Source organism: Phyllobates terribilis, unplaced genomic scaffold (assembly GCF_046119375.1).
Source record: "Phyllobates terribilis strain yellow unplaced genomic scaffold, ASM4611937v1 Scaffold_9__5_contigs__length_417890890, whole genome shotgun sequence".
In the NCBI taxonomy this organism is placed as follows: Eukaryota; Metazoa; Chordata; class Amphibia; order Anura; family Dendrobatidae; genus Phyllobates; species Phyllobates terribilis.
In genome coordinates, this window is record NW_027362769.1 from 127,268,688 (window position 1) to 127,286,009 (window position 17,322).

The following is a 17,322-nucleotide window of genomic DNA, read 5'->3' on the forward strand; positions in this document are numbered from 1 at the left end:
AGGTGAGATTGTATGGGCGTCCTATGTCAGGTCAGTTTGTATGGGCGTCCTATGGCAGGTGAGGTTGTATGGGCGTCCTATGGCAGGTGAGGTTGTATGGGCGTTCTATGGCAGGTGAGGTTGTATCGGAGTCCTATGGCAGGTGAGGTTGTATCGGCGTCCTATGGCACGTGAGGTTGTATGGGTGTCCTGTGTCAGGTGAGGTTGTATCGGCATCCTATAGCAGGTGAGGTTGTATCGGAGTCCTATGGCAGGTGAGGTTGTATGGGCGTCCTATGGCAGGTGAGGTTGTATGGGCGTCCTATGGCAGGTGAGGTTGTATGGGCGTCCTATGGCGGGTGAGGTTGTATGGGCGTCCTATGGCAGGTGAGGGTGTATGGGCGTCCTATGGCGGGTGAGGTTGTATGGGCGTCCTATGGCGGGTGAGGTTGTATGTGCGTCCTATGGCAGGTGAGGTTGTATGGGCGTCCTATGGCAGGTGAGGTTGTATGGGCGTCCTATGTCAGGTCAGGTTGTATGGGCGTCCTATGGCAGGTGAGGTTGTATGGGCGTCCTATGGCAGGTGAGGTTGTATGGGCGTCCTATGGCAGGTGAGGTTGTATGGGCGTTCTATGGCAGGTGAGGTTGTATGGGCGTCCTATGGCAGGTGAGGTTGTATGGGCGTACTATGGCAGGTGAGGGTGTATGGGCGTCCTATGGCGGGTGAGGTTGTATGGGCGTCCTATGGCGGGTGAGGTTGTATGGGCGTCCTATGGCGGGTGAGGTTGTATGGGCGTCCTATGGCGGGTGAGGTTGTATGGGCGTCCTATGGCGGGTGAGGTTGTATAGGCGTCTTATGGCGGGTGAGGTTATATCGGCGTCCTATGGCGGGTGAGGTTGTATGGGCGTCCTATGGCGGGTGAGGTTGTATGGGCGTCCTATGGCGGGTGAGGTTGTATGGGCGTCCTATGGCGGGTGAGGTTGTATGGGCGTCCTATGGCGGGTGAGGGTGTATGGGCGTCCTATGGCGGGTGAGGTTGTATGGGCGTCCTATGGCGGGTGAGGTTGTATGGGCGTCCTATGGCGGGTGAGGTTGTATGGGCGTCCTATGGCGGGTGAGGTTGTATGGGCGTCCTATGGCGGGTGAGGTTGTATGAGCGTCCTATGGCGGGTGAGCTTGTATGGGCGTCGTATGGCGGGTGAGGTTGTATGGGCGTCCTATGGCGGGTGAGGGTGTATGGGCGTCCTATGGCGGGTGAGGTTGTATGGGCGTCCTATGGCGGGTGAGGTTGTATGGGCGTCCTATGGCGGGTGAGGTTGTATGGGCGTCCTATGGCAGGTGAGGTTGTATGGGCGTCCTATGGCGGGTGAGGTTGTATGGGCGTCCTATGGCAGGTGAGGTTGTATGGGCGTCCTATGGCAGGTGAGGTTGTATGGGCGTTCTATGGCAGGTGAGGTTGTATGGGCGTCCTATGGCAGTTGAGGTTGTATGGGCATCCTATGGCAGGTGAGGTTGTATGGGCGTCCTATGTCAGGTCAGGTTGTATGGGCGTCCTATGGCAGGTGAGGTTGTATGGGCGTCCTATGGCAGGTGAGGTTGTATGGGCGTCCTATGGCAGGTGAGTTTGTATGGGCGTTCTATGGCAGGTGAGGTTGTATCGGAGTCCTGTGGCACGTGAGGTTGTATGGGCGTCCTATGGCAGGTGAGGGTGTATGGGCGTCCTGTGTCAGGTGAGGTTGTATCGGCATCCTATAGCAGGTGAGGTTGTATCGGAGTCCTATGGCAGGTGAGGTTGTATGGGCGTCCTATGGCAGGTGAGGGTGTATGGGCGTCCTATGTCAGGTCAGGTTGTATGGGCGTCCTATGGCAGGTGAGGTTGTATGGGCGTCCTATGGCAGGTGAGGTTGTATGGGCGTCCTATGGCAGGTGAGGTTGTATGGGCGTTCTATGGCAGGTGAGGTTGTATCGGAGTCCTGTGGCACGTGAGGTTGTATGGGCGTCCTATGGCAGGTGAGGTTGTATGGGCGTCCTGTGTCAGGTGAGGTTGTATGGGCGTCCTATGGCAGGTGAGGTTGTATGGGCGTCCTATGGCAGGTGAGGTTGTATGGGCGTCCTATGGCAGGTGAGGTTGCATGGGCGTCCTGTGTCAGGTGAGGATGTATGGGCGTCTTATGGCAGGTGAGGTTGTATGGGCGTCGTATGGCAGGTGAGGTTGTATCGGCGTCCTATGGCAGGTGAGGTTGTATGGGCGTCCTATGGCAGGTAAGGTTGTATCGGCGTCCTTTGTCAGGTGAGGTTGTATCGGCATCCTATAGCAGGTGAGGTTGTATGGGCGTCCTATGGCAGGTGAGGTTGTATGGGCGTCCTGTGTCAGGTGAGGTTGTATGGGCGTCCTGTGTCAGGTGAGGTTGTATCGGCATCCTATAGCAGGTGAGGTTGTATGAGCGTCCTATGGCAGGTGAGGTTGTATCTGCGTCCTATGTCAGGTGAGGTTGCATCGGCATCCTATGTCAGTTGAGGTTGTATCGGCATCCTATGTCAGGTGAGGTTGTATCGGCGTCCTATGTCAGGTGAGGTTGTATCTGCGTCCTATAGCAGGTGAGGTTGTATCGGCATCCTACGTCAGGTGAGGTTGTATCTGCGTCCTATGTCAGGTGAGGTTGTCTCTGCGTCCTATGTCAGGTGAGGTTGTCTCTGCGTCCTATGTCAGGTGAGGTTGTATCGGCATCCTATGTCAGGTGAGGTTGTATCTGCGTCCTATAGCAGGTGAGGTTGTATCGGCATCTTATGGCAGGTGAGGTTGTATCTGCGTCCTATGGCAGGTGAGGTTGTATCGGCGTCCTATGGAAGGTGAGGTTGTATGGGTGTCCTGTGTCAGGTGAGGTTGTATCGGCGTCCTATGGCAGGTGAGGTTGTATGGGCGTCCTATGGCAGGTGAGGTTGTATCTGCGTCCTATAGCAGGTGAGGTTGTATCTGCGTCCTATAGCAGGTGAGGTAGTATGGGCGTCCTATGGCAGGTGAGGTTGTATGGGCGTCCTATGGAGGGTGAGGTTGTATCGGCGTCCTATGGCGGGTGAGGTTGTATGGGCGTCCTATGGCAGGTGAGGTTGTATGGGCGTCCTATGTCAGGTCAGGTTGTATGGGCGTCCTATATCAGGTGAGGTTGTATCTGCGTCCTATAGCAGGTGAGGTTGTATCGGCGTCCTATGGCAGTTGAGGTTGTATCGGAGTCCTATGGCAGGTGAGGTTGTATGGGCGTCCTATATCAGGTGAGGTTGTATCGGTGTCCTATGGCAGGTGAGGTTGTATGGGCGTCCTATAGCAGGTGAGGTTGTATCGGAGTCCTATGGCAGGTGAGGTTGTATGGGCGTCCTCTAGCAGGTGAGGTTGTATCGGCGTCCTATGGCAGGTGAGGTTGTATGGGCGTCCTATAGCAGGTGAGGTTGTATGGGCGTCCTATAGCAGGTGAGGTTGTATGGGCGTCCTATAGCAGGTGAGGTTGTATCGGAGTCATATGGCGGGTGAGGTTGTATGGGCATCCTGTGTCAGGTGAGGTTGTATCGGCATCCTATAGCAGGTGAGGTTGTATCGGAGTCCTATGGCAGGTGAGGTTGTATGGGCATCCTGTGTCAGGTGAGGTTGTATGGGCGTCCTATGTCAGGTGAGGTTGTATGGGGGTCCTATGGCAGGTGAGGTTGTATGGGTGTCCTATGTCAGGTGAGGTTGTATGGGCGTCCTATATCAGGTGAGGTTGTATCTGCGTCCTATAGCAGGTGAGGTTGTATCGTCGTCCTATGGCAGTTGAGGTTGTATCGGAGTCCTATGGCAGGTGAGGTTGTATGGGCGTCCTATATCAGGTGAGGTTGTATCGGAGTCATATGGCGGGTGAGGTTGTATGGGCATCCTGTGTCAGGTGAGGTTGTATCGGCATCCTATAGCAGGTGAGGTTGTATCGGAGTCCTATGGCAGGTGAGGTTTTATGGGCATCCTGTGTCAGGTGAGGTTGTATTGGTGTCCTATGGCAGGTGAGGTTGTATGGGCGTCCTATGGCAGGTGAGGTTGTATGGGCGTCCTATGGCTGGTGAGGCTGTATGGGCGTCCTATGGCAGGTGAGGTTGTATGGGCGTTCTATGGCAGGTGAGGCTGTATGGGCGTTCTATGGCAGGTGAGGTTGTATGGGCGTCCTATGGCAGGTGAGGTTGTATGGGCGTCCTATGGCGGGTGAGGTTGTATGGGCGTACTATGGCGGGTCAGGTTGTATGGGCGTCCTATGGCGGGTGAGGTTGTATGGGCGTCCTATGGCAGGTGAGGTTGTATGGGCGTCCTATGGCAGGTGAGGTTGTATGGGCGTTCTATGGCAGGTGAGGTTGTATCGGAGTCCTATGGCAGGTGAGGTTGTATGGGCGTCCTATGGCGGGTGAGGTTGTATGGGCGTACTATGGCAGGTGAGGGTGTATGGGCGTCCTATGGCGGGTGAGGTTGTATGGGCGTCCTATGGTGGGTGAGGTTGTATAGGCGTCCTATGGCGGGTGAGGTTGTATGGGCGTCCTATGGCAGGTGAGGTTGTATCGGTGTCCTATAGCAGGTGAGGTTGTATCGGAGTCATATGGCGGGTGAGGTTGTATGGGCATCCTGTGTCAGGTGAGGTTGTATCGGCATCCTATAGCAGGTGAGGTTGTATCGGAGTCCTATGGCAGGTGAGGTTGTATGGGCATCTTGTGTCAGGTGAGGTTGTATTGGCGTCCTATGGCAGGTGAGGTTGTATGGGCGTCCTATGTCAGGTCAGGTTGTATGGGCGTCCTATGGCAGGTGAGGTTGTATGGGCGTCCTATGGCGGGTGAGGTTGTATGGGCGTCCTATGGCAGGTGAGGTTGTATGGGCGTCCTATGGCAGGTGAGGTTGTATGGGCGTCCTATGGCGGGTGAGGTTGTATGGGCGTCCTATGGCAGGTGAGGTTGTATGGGCGTCCTATGGCGGGTGAGGTTGTATGGGCGTCCTATGGCGGGTGAGGTTGTATGGGCGTCCTATGGCAGGTGAGGTTGTATGGGCGTCCTATGGCAGGTGAGGTTGTATGGGCGTCCTATGTCAGGTCAGGTTGTATGGGCGTCCTATGGCAGGTGAGGTTGTATGGGCGTCCTATGGCAGGTGAGGTTGTATGGGCGTCCTATGGCAGGTGAGGTTGTATGGGCGTTCTATGGCAGGTGAGGTTGTATGGGCGTCCTTTGGCAGGTGAGGTTGTATGGGCGTACTATGGCAGGTGAGGGTGTATGGGCGTCCTATGGCGGGTGAGGTTGTATGGGCGTCCTATGGCGGGTGAGGTTGTATGGGCGTCCTATGGCGGGTGAGGTTGTATGGGCGTCCTATGGCGGGTGAGGTTGTATGGGCGTCCTATGGCGGGTGAGGTTGTATGGGCGTCCTATGGCGGGTGAGGTTGTATAGGCGTCTTATGGCGGGTGAGGTTGTATCGCGTCCTATGGCGGGTGAGGTTGTATGGGCGTCCTATGGCGGGTGAGGTTGTATGGGCGTCCTATGGCGGGTGAGGTTGTATGGGCGTCCTATGGCAGGTGAGGTTGTATGGGCGTCCTATGGCGGGTGAGGGTGTATGGGCGTCCTATGGCGGGTGAGGTTGTATGGGCGTCCTATGGCGGGTGAGGTTGTATGGGCGTCCTATGGCGGGTGAGGTTGTATGGGCGTCCTATGGCGGGTGAGGTTGTATGGGCGTCCTATGGCGGGTGAGGTTGTATGGGTGTCCTATAGCGGGTGAGGTTGTATGGGCGTCCTATGGCGGGTGAGGTTGTATGGGCGTCCTATGGCGGGTGAGGGTGTATGGGCGTCCTATGGCGGGTGAGGTTGTATGGGCGTCCTATGGCGGGTGAGGTTGTATGGGCGTCCTATGGCGGGTGAGGTTGTATGGGCGTCCTATGGCAGGTGAGGTTGTATGGGCGTCCTATGGCGGGTGAGGTTGTATGGGCGTCCTATGGCAGGTGAGGTTGTATGGGCGTCCTATGGCAGGTGAGGTTGTATGGGCGTTCTATGGCAGGTGAGGTTGTATGGGCGTCCTATGGCAGTTGAGGTTGTATGGGCATCCTATGGCAGGTGAGGTTGTATGGGCGTCCTATGTCAGGTCAGGTTGTATGGGCGTCCTATGGCAGGTGAGGTTGTATGGGCGTCCTATGGCAGGTGAGGTTGTATGGGCGTCCTATGGCAGGTGAGTTTGTATGGGCGTTCTATGGCAGGTGAGGTTGTATCGGAGTCCTGTGGCACGTGAGGTTGTATGGGCGTCCTATGGCAGGTGAGGGTGTATGGGCGTCCTGTGTCAGGTGAGGTTGTATCGGCATCCTATAGCAGGTGAGGTTGTATCGGAGTCCTATGGCAGGTGAGGTTGTATGGGCGTCCTATGGCAGGTGAGGGTGTATGGGCGTCCTATGTCAGGTCAGGTTGTATGGGCGTCCTATGGCAGGTGAGTTTGTATGGGCGTCCTATGGCAGGTGAGGTTGTATGGGCGTTCTATGGCAGGTGAGGTTGTATCGGAGTCCTGTGGCACGTGAGGTTGTATGGGCGTCCTATGGCAGGTGAGGTTGTATGGGCGTCCTATGGCGGGTGAGGTTGTATGGGCGTCCTATGGCAGGTGAGGTTGTATGGGCGTCCTATGGCGGGTGAGGTTGTATGGGCGTCCTATGGCAGGTGAGGTTGTATGGGCGTCCTATGGCAGGTGAGGTTGTATGGGCGTTCTATGGCAGGTGAGATTGTATGGGCGTCCTATGGCAGTTGAGGTTGTATGGGCATCCTATGGCAGGTGAGGTTGTATGGGCGTCCTATGTCAGGTCAGGTTGTATGGGCGTCCTATGGCAGGTGAGGTTGTATGGGCGTCCTATGGCAGGTGAGGTTGTATGGGCGTCCTATGGCAGGTGAGTTTGTATGGGCGTTCTATGGCAGGTGAGGTTGTATCGGAGTCCTGTGGCACGTGAGGTTGTATGGGCGTCCTATGGCAGGTGAGGGTGTATGGGCGTCCTGTGTCAGGTGAGGTTGTATCGGCATCCTATAGCAGGTGAGGTTGTATCGGAGTCCTATGGCAGGTGAGGTTGTATGGGCATCCTGTGTCAGGTGAGGTTGTATGGGCGTCCTATGTCAGGTGAGGTTGTATGGGGGTCCTATGGCAGGTGAGGTTGTATGGGTGTCCTATGTCAGGTGAGGTTGTATGGGCGTCCTATATCAGGTGAGGTTGTATCTTCGTCCTATAGCAGGTGAGGTTGTATCGTCGTCCTATGGCAGTTGAGGTTGTATCGGAGTCCTATGGCAGGTGAGGTTGTATGGGCGTCCTATATCAGGTGAGGTTGTATCGGAGTCATATGGCGGGTGAGGTTGTATGGGCATCCTGTGTCAGGTGAGGTTGTATCGGCATCCTATAGCAGGTGAGGTTGTATCGGAGTCCTATGGCAGGTGAGGTTGTATGGGCATCCTGTGTCAGGTGAGGTTGTATTGGTGTCCTATGGCAGGTGAGGTTGTATGGGCGTCCTATGGCAGGTGAGGTTGTATGGGCGTCCTATGGCTGGTGAGGCTGTATGGGCGTCCTATGGCAGGTGAGGTTGTATGGGCGTTCTATGGCAGGTGAGGCTGTATGGGCGTTCTATGGCAGGTGAGGTTGTATGGGCGTCCTATGGCAGGTGAGGTTGTATGGGCGTCCTATGGCGGGTGAGGTTGTATGGGCGTACTATGGCGGGTCAGGTTGTATGGGCGTCCTATGGCGGGTGAGGTTGTATGGGCGTCCTATGGCAGGTGAGGTTGTATGGGCGTCCTATGGCAGGTGAGGTTGTATGGGCGTTCTATGGCAGGTGAGGTTGTATCGGAGTCCTATGGCAGGTGAGGTTGTATGGGCGTCCTATGGCGGGTGAGGTTGTATGGGCGTACTATGGCAGGTGAGGGTGTATGGGCGTCCTATGGCGGGTGAGGTTGTATGGGCGTCCTATGGTGGGTGAGGTTGTATAGGCGTCCTATGGCGGGTGAGGTTGTATGGGCGTCCTATGGCAGGTGAGGTTGTATCGGTGTCCTATAGCAGGTGAGGTTGTATCGGAGTCATATGGCGGGTGAGGTTGTATGGGCATCCTGTGTCAGGTGAGGTTGTATCGGCATCCTATAGCAGGTGAGGTTGTATCGGAGTCCTATGGCAGGTGAGGTTGTATGGGCATCTTGTGTCAGGTGAGGTTGTATTGGCGTCCTATGGCAGGTGAGGTTGTATGGGCGTCCTATGTCAGGTCAGGTTGTATGGGCGTCCTATGGCAGGTGAGGTTGTATGGGCGTCCTATGGCAGGTGAGGTTGTATGGGCGTCCTATGGCAGGTGAGGTTGTATGGGCGTTCTATGGCAGGTGAGGTTGTATCGGAGTCCTATGGCAGGTGAGGTTGTATCGGCGTCCTATGGCACGTGAGGTTGTATGGGCGTCCTGTGTCAGGTGAGGTTGTATCGGCATCCTATAGCAGGTGAGGTTGTATCGGAGTCCTATGGCAGGTGAGGTTGTATGGGCGTCCTATGGCAGGTGAGGTTGTATGGGCGTCCTATGGCAGGTGAGGTTGTATGGGCGTCCTATGGCGGGTGAGGTTGTATGGGCGTCCTATGGCAGGTGAGGGTGTATGGGCGTCCTATGGCGGGTGAGGTTGTATGGGCGTCCTATGGCGGGTGAGGTTGTATGGGCGTCCTATGGCAGGTGAGGTTGTATGGGCGTCCTATGGCAGGTGAGGTTGTATGGGCGTCCTATGTCAGGTCAGGTTGTATGGGCGTCCTATGGCAGGTGAGGTTGTATGGGCGTCCTATGGCAGGTGAGGTTGTATGGGCGTCCTATGGCAGGTGAGGTTGTATGGGCGTTCTATGGCAGGTGAGGTTGTATGGGCGTCCTTTGGCAGGTGAGGTTGTATGGGCGTACTATGGCAGGTGAGGGTGTATGGGCGTCCTATGGCGGGTGAGGTTGTATGGGCGTCCTATGGCGGGTGAGGTTGTATGGGCGTCCTATGGCGGGTGAGGTTGTATGGGCGTCCTATGGCGGGTGAGGTTGTATGGGCGTCCTATGGCGGGTGAGGTTGTATGGGCGTCCTATGGCGGGTGAGGTTGTATAGGCGTCTTATGGCGGGTGAGGTTGTATCGGCGTCCTATGGCGGGTGAGGTTGTATGGGCGTCCTATGGCGGGTGAGGTTGTATGGGCGTCCTATGGCGGGTGAGGTTGTATGGGCGTCCTATGGCAGGTGAGGTTGTATGGGCGTCCTATGGCGGGTGAGGGTGTATGGGCGTCCTATGGCGGGTGAGGTTGTATGGGCGTCCTATGGCGGGTGAGGTTGTATGGGCGTCCTATGGCGGGTGAGGTTGTATGGGCGTCCTATGGCGGGTGAGGTTGTATGGGCGTCCTATGGCGGGTGAGGTTGTATGGGTGTCCTATAGCGGGTGAGGTTGTATGGGCGTCCTATGGCGGGTGAGGTTGTATGGGCGTCCTATGGCGGGTGAGGGTGTATGGGCGTCCTATGGCGGGTGAGGTTGTATGGGCGTCCTATGGCGGGTGAGGTTGTATGGGCGTCCTATGGCGGGTGAGGTTGTATGGGCGTCCTATGGCAGGTGAGGTTGTATGGGCGTCCTATGGCGGGTGAGGTTGTATGGGCGTCCTATGGCAGGTGAGGTTGTATGGGCGTCCTATGGCAGGTGAGGTTGTATGGGCGTTCTATGGCAGGTGAGGTTGTATGGGCGTCCTATGGCAGTTGAGGTTGTATGGGCATCCTATGGCAGGTGAGGTTGTATGGGCGTCCTATGTCAGGTCAGGTTGTATGGGCGTCCTATGGCAGGTGAGGTTGTATGGGCGTCCTATGGCAGGTGAGGTTGTATGGGCGTCCTATGGCAGGTGAGTTTGTATGGGCGTTCTATGGCAGGTGAGGTTGTATCGGAGTCCTGTGGCACGTGAGGTTGTATGGGCGTCCTATGGCAGGTGAGGGTGTATGGGCGTCCTGTGTCAGGTGAGGTTGTATCGGCATCCTATAGCAGGTGAGGTTGTATCGGAGTCCTATGGCAGGTGAGGTTGTATGGGCGTCCTATGGCAGGTGAGGGTGTATGGGCGTCCTATGTCAGGTCAGGTTGTATGGGCGTCCTATGGCAGGTGAGGTTGTATGGGCGTCCTATGGCAGGTGAGGTTGTATGGGCGTCCTATGGCAGGTGAGGTTGTATGGGCGTTCTATGGCAGGTGAGGTTGTATCGGAGTCCTATGGCAGGTGAGGTTGTATCGGCGTCCTATGGCACGTGAGGTTGTATGGGCGTCCTATGGCAGGTGAGGGTGTATGGGCGTCCTATGTCAGGTCAGGTTGTATGGGCGTCCTATGGCAGGTGAGGTTGTATGGGCGTCCTATGGCAGGTGAGGTTGTATGGGCGTTCTATGGCAGGTGAGGTTGTATCGGAGTCCTGTGGCACGTGAGGTTGTATGGGCGTCCTATGGCAGGTGAGGTTGTATGGGCGTCCTATGGCAGGTGAGGTTGTATGGGCGTCCTATGGCAGGTGAGGGTGTATGGGCGTCCTATGGCGGGTGAGGTTGTATGGGCATCCTATGGCAGGTGAGGTTGTATGGGCGTCCTATGGCAGGTGAGGTTGTATGGGCGTCCTATGTCAGGTCAGGTTGTATTGGCGTCCTATGGCAGGTGAGGTTGTATGGGCGTCCTATGGCAGGTGAGGTTGTATGGGCGTCCTATGGCAGGTGAGGTTGTATGGGCGTTCTATGGCAGGTGAGGTTGTATGGGCGTCCTATGGCAGGTGAGGGTGTATGGGCGTCCTATGGCAGGTGAGGGTGTATGGGCGTCCTATGGCGGGTGAGGTTGTATCGGCGTCCTATGGCGGGTGAGGTTGTATGGGCGTCCTATGGCGGGTGAGGTTGTATGGGCGTCCTATGGCGGGTGAGGTTGTATGGGCGTCCTATGGCGGGTGAGGTTGTATGGGCGTCCTATGGCGGGTGAGGTTGTATGGGCGTCCTATGGCGGGTGAGGTTGTATGGGCGTCCTATGGCGGGTGAGGTTGTATGGGCGTCCTATGGCGGGTGAGGTTGTATGGGCGTCCTATGGCGGGTGAGGTTGTATGGGCGTCCTATGGCGGGTGAGGGTGTATGGGCGTCCTATGGCGGGTGAGGTTGTATGGGCGTCCTATGGCGGGTGAGGTTGTATGGGCGTCCTATGGCGGGTGAGGGTGTATGGGCGTCCTATGGCAGGTGAGGTTGTATGGGCGTCCTATGGCAGGTGAGGTTGTATGGGCGTCCTATGGCAGGTGAGGTTATATGGGTGTCCTATGGCAGGTGAGGGTGTATGGGCGTCCTATGGCAGGTGAGGTTGTATGGGCGTCCTATGGCAGGTGAGGTTGTATTGGCGTCCTATGGCAGGTGAGGTTGTATGGGCGTCCTATGGCGGGTGAGGTTGTATGGGCGTCCTATGTCAGGTGAGGTTGTATGGGCGTCCTATGGCAGGTGAGGTTGTATGGGCGTCCTATGGCGGGTGAGGTTGTATGTGTGTCTTATCGCGGGTGAGGGTGTATGGGCGTCCTATGGCGGGTGAGGTTGTATGGGCGTCCTATGGTGGGTGAGGGTGTATGGGCGTCCTATGGCGGGTGAGGTTGTATGGGCGTACTATGGTGGGTGAGGTTGTATGGGCGTCCTATGGCGGGTGAGGTTGTATGGGCGTCCTATGGTGGGTGAGGTTGTATGGGCGTACTATGGTGGGTGAGGTTGTATGGGCGTCCTATGGCGGGTGAGGTTGTATGGGCGTCCTATGGCGGGTGAGGTTGTATGGGCGTCCTATGGCGGGTGAGGTTGTATGGCTGGTCTCCGGAGCTGATCCAGCTCCATATACTGTTTTTTTCAGCCAAATACTTGCTTTTAAAGCAACGACCAGAGAACGCTGCAGTCGCTGCTGTTTCACTATTTGGATGCAACTGTTCATCTCTAGTAGCTGAATGATCAGTTGGGTAGTCAGTGTAGCCACTGTGCTAACAAGGAACCTATCGCCTCCATCTTGGTGCGCCTATGATGTCGATTATTGTAGTAGTTCCTCACGGATTCAAGTTTTCTAGGAAAAATTAATTAAAAATTTATTTGAAAAACATAACATTTATACCATCCCGTCCCCAATTCAACACAAACAATCGGCAGAGAGAAAAAATATCGAAATCTGATCTACTTTGATAGCTGCATGGCAATGCTTGTCCACTGGGTGGCAGTGTTGTAGGTGAAATCCGCTCCTTTATGTTCTGTTGACTCATAGAATCATAGAATCATAGAATGGTAGAGTTGGAAGGGACCTCCTGGGTCATCTGGTCCAACCCCCTGCTCAAAGCAGGATTCACTAAATCATCTCAGACAGATGTCTGTCCAGCCTCTGTTTGAAGGCGTCCATTGAAGGGGAACTCACCACCTCTCGTGGCAGCCTGTTCCACTCATTAATCACCCTAACTGTCAAAAAGTTTTTTCTAATATCTAATCTGTGTCTCCTCCCATTTAGTTTCATCCCATTGCTTCTAGTCTTTCCTTGTGCAAATGAGAATAAAGATGATCCTTCTACAATGTGACAGCCCTTGACATATTTGTAGACAGCTATTAAGTCTCCTCTCCATTCGTATCTACAATGCAGACACTGCGATATATAGATCCAGCGTCATAGTATATACAGTGCACAGGATGAGATGGGCAGCACACTCTATACTTTCCTGGATGATAACATGCAAACGTCACTATTCATCTCCCGCCTGCTAATATCTATAGAACAACCCCATATTAAATGATAGGATTTACCTGTCACTGTGACAGATGTGGCAGTATTGAGAGTCAATGTGAATCTAATTACCCTGTGCTATTTTTTATTCCTCTGTGGGAGGAATCAGGTTCATTCTTTCCTTTATTTGGACAGTTATGCTGTGAAGAAGGTCACAGTTGCAGTGTTGGGGTGACCCAGACCATCTTATTCTTATGATGCTCATGCAATGTGTCATGGGAAGATGGAGTAACGTAAAGCATTTTCCACCCAACAGTAATATTATACATTTTCAGAATTTTTATTCTATTGAAAGTTTTTTTTTTAGTTACAGTGCATTGTGAAAGTATTTGCCCCCTTGAACTTTTCTACCTTTTGCCACATTTCTGGCTTCAAACATAAAGATATAAAATTCTAATTTTTTGGGGAAGAATCGACAACAAGTGGGACACAATCGTGAAGTGGAGCGAAATTTATTGGATATTTTTAACTTTTTTAACAAATTAAAAACTGAAAAGTGGGGCGTGCAATATTATTCGGCCCCCTTGAGTTAATACTTTGTAGCGCCACCTTTTGCTGCGATTACAGCTGCAAGTCGCTTGGGGTATGTCTCTATCAGTTTTGCACATCGAGAGGCTGAAATTCTTGCAAATTCTTCCTTGCAAAACAGCTCGAGCTCATTGAGGTTGGATGGAGGGCGTTTGTGAACAGCAGTTTTCAGCTCTTTCCACAGATTCTCGATTGGATTCAGGTCTGGACTTTGACTTGGCCATTCTAACACCTGGATACGTTTATTTTTGAGCCATTCCATTGTAGATTTTGCTTTATGTTTCAGATCATTGTCTTGTTGGAAGATAAATCTCCGTCCCAGTCTCAGGTCTTTTGCAGACTCCAACAGTATTTCTTCCAGAATGCTCCTGTATTTGGCTCCGTCCATCTTCCCATCAATTTTAACCATCTTCCCTGTCCCTGCTGAAGAAAAGCAGGCCCAAACCATGATGCTGCCACCACCATGTTTGACTGTGGGGATGGTGTTTTGAGGGTGATGAGCTGTGTTGCTTTTACACCAAACATATAGTTTTGCATTGTGGCCAAAAAGTTCGATTTGGGTTTCATCTGACCAGAGCTCCTTATTCCACATGTTTGGTGTCTCCCAGGTGGCTTGTGGCAAACTTCTAACGAGACTTTTTATGGATATCTTTGAGAAATGGCTTTCTTCATGCCATTCTTCCATAAAGGACAGATTTGTGCAGTGTATGACTGATTGTTGTCCTATGGACCGACTCTCCCACCTCAGCTGTAGATCTCTGCAGCTCATCCAGAGTGATCATGGGCCTTTTGGCTGCATCTCTGATCAGTCTTCTCCTTGTTTGAGATGAAAGTTTAGAGGGACGGCCGGGTCTTGGTAGATTTGCAGTGGTCTGATACTCCTTCCATTTCAATATGATCGCTTGCACACTGCTCCTTGAGATGTTTAAAACTTGGGAAATCTTTTTGTATCCAAATCCGACTTTAAACTTTGCCACAACAGCATCTCGGCGCTGCCTGGTGTGTTCCTTGGTCTTCATGATGCTCTCTGCACTTGAAACAGACCCCTGAGACTATCACAGAGCAGGTGCATTTATACCGAGACCTGATTACACACAGGTGGATTCTACTTATCATTACCAGTCATTTAGGACGACATTGGATCCTTCAGAGATCCTCACTGAACTTCTGCACTGAAAGTAAAGGGGCGGAATAATATTGCACGCCCCACTTTTCAGTTTTTAATTTGTTAAAAAAGTTTAAAATATCCAATAAATTTCGCTCCACTTCACGATTATGTCCCACTTGTTGTTGATTCTTCCCCCAAAAAAATAGAATTTTATATCTTTATGTCTGAACCCAGAAATGTGGCAAAAGGTAGAAAAGTTCAAGGGGGCCAAATACTTTCACAATGCACTGTATATCTTAACTTATGTTCATCCAAGAAACCCCTGATCACCAATCCGTAGGTAAGGTGATAACTTATTGATCAATGGGGTCCTACCGCTGGGACCGTTAACTCCTCTCTGGGGCTGACAAGCGCTTTGCTCGGCTTTTTCCGCCAACCCCATAGAGAGTAAATTGATCGTCAGTTGGGTGTCCGACCTGCTGCTCCATTTTGTAAAGGGGGTAAAATGCCCCATTAGGGATAAAATTCCCTGTTTTGCTGATCAGTGATGGTATAAGTTGTCGGACCCTCACCGAACAGTAAGTTGGATGTAGCTGTCCTGTAGCTACATCACACGCTATCTGAGATATTTGTGAAGCATTGGCTGACAGGACATTGCTTATTTGTTTGTTTTTTTACATAAAATGTAATCAGTCACCGGCTTTAACAGTACAAGTTGCACACATTTTTTCAATAGATCTTAAACCCGATGAGGCTGGTGTACTTACTTTGAGAATCATCGTCAGAATGGTATACAATACTTTTTGAAAGTCTAAACTCAATCTCTGCCCAACTGGTCTGATTGACAGCTCCTCAGTGTCCCTCCTGCATGCTGCTGCTGAATTCTTACACTGCTCAGTACAATCTGCAGTTCTCAGGCTGACTGAGTGGGTGGGCAGAGACAGAAAACACTTGGACTCATGAGTTCTTTTTGTGGCTGGACTCATAAACTACTGATTTTGTACTCAGGACTATACAGCCATTCTGATGTGGCTTTTCAAAGTAAGTACATCAGCCTCATCAGGGCGAAGATTAAATAATGTGTGCAGTTTATATTGTGAAATCTGGTGACAGATCTGTTTACTGTTCTCCGCTGCTTTCATCTGATCACATGCACAGTTCTTCTAATATATCTGTCTCTGTACATGGATGGTAAAAAAATATAAACTATTCCCAGACAGATAATGTATAAAAATCTGACATTGTCTTTTTTCTCCCATAGGTTACTACACAAGGACAGCCATAACCTGGAAGCCATCAGGATGTTGGGGATTCATTACTTGTGCAGAGAAGGAAATATTCCCGAGGTAAGAGAAGAAACCGCTCTGCACTGTTTCTGGTGTCGGTGCTCAGACCGGCCGGCTGTATACTGGCTGCTCTTTCCTTTAAATTCAACTTATATATTTTTTTTATTTTTGCTAGAGTCATTTTCAAGAGCCACAATAAACTGAAAAACCTGATTTTGTGTTATTTCTGTGTTAAAAAAGCAATTTTTTTTCCCTCCATCAAATTTTCTATGTTGCTAATTTCTACGTTTAAAAAAACTTCTTTCAATTTTCACATTGGCCGCTAAACCTAAAAGCAGACTCATCCTTTCTGTTCTGTAATACTTCACAGCAGTCTCATTATCATCACAGACAGGGTTACATGACAAATGTCACCTTGATGCAAGATAAATAACTCAGAACCCACCATTTAAATAGGTGATATTACAGCTCACCTACTCCTCCTCCCTCCGCAATGACCTTTGCCTAGGTCAGAGCATGCATAGAAAGCTTTCCTATACAGGTCAATAGGGTCAGTCAGTCTATTCCTGCTGAAAAGAAAGGAAATATGAGTCTAATATTAAGCCTCGTTGCCAGTGTGAAAATTACAAGATTTCTATTTATTTTTTTTTCAAATGTAGAAAGTAATTTGCAAAAAAAAATTATAAAAAAACTATTTATGTTCTGGGCTGTCGGGGGTCAGGGTCGCACTTTATTCATAGTCCAGGGTCTGTGGTCCTTAGCCGTTGGTTCTGCTCCGTATTTTTTTTCTTTGCCACCGTATGTGACTCCCATCTCTTATCTCTCATTACCCCCCTGTTATTCCCCATCGCCCCCTGTCACCTCTGGTTATTTCCTACAACCCCATCTTACCCTCTGATACCTTTTTCTCTTGCTCTCTCCTCCTGCCGGAGTTAGTGTAAGAGCTTTGTTATGTTGTGTTGAGAGCAGCGCAGGGAAGCAACAATAGAGATCAGAATCAGTAGGGATCGGCAGGATTATTAATTTCTGTGGAAAACCACTATCGGTGTATGGGGCCACACTGCACAAATTGTGTAATGCATCGTGGCACACGACATTAATAGCCTAACCTGTCAGCCGTCGTGTTAACAATGGGAACACGTTTTAGGCAAGTAAAGGATCATCAATTCATCATCTCTTAGGACATAGAATTTTTGTAGACGAATAAAGAACACAATCGACACCAGGGCTTTGGTATAAAAATATATATCTCTTATTTACAATATTTACACTATGTACAAAATATAAAAAAATATATCAATAGAGTAAAAATATAAAAGTAAATATAAAACTCAGTAAAAATAACAATAGGTGGTGAAAATGATGCATAGATGGTACTGGCAGACGCAAGATAGGCTTAAATGGTACAGGCTGGTGGTAGTTAGACATTGATGGTACTGGCAGGTGGTAGTTAGGCGTTGATGGTACTGGCAGGTGGTAGTTAGCCGATGGTACTGGCAGGTGGTAGTTAGACATTGATGGTACTGGCAGGTGGTAGTTAGGCGTTGATGATACTGGCAGGTGGTAGTTAGCCGATGGTACTGGCAGGTGGTAGTTAGACATTGATGGTACTTGCAGGTGGTAGTTAGGCGTTGATGGTACTGGCAG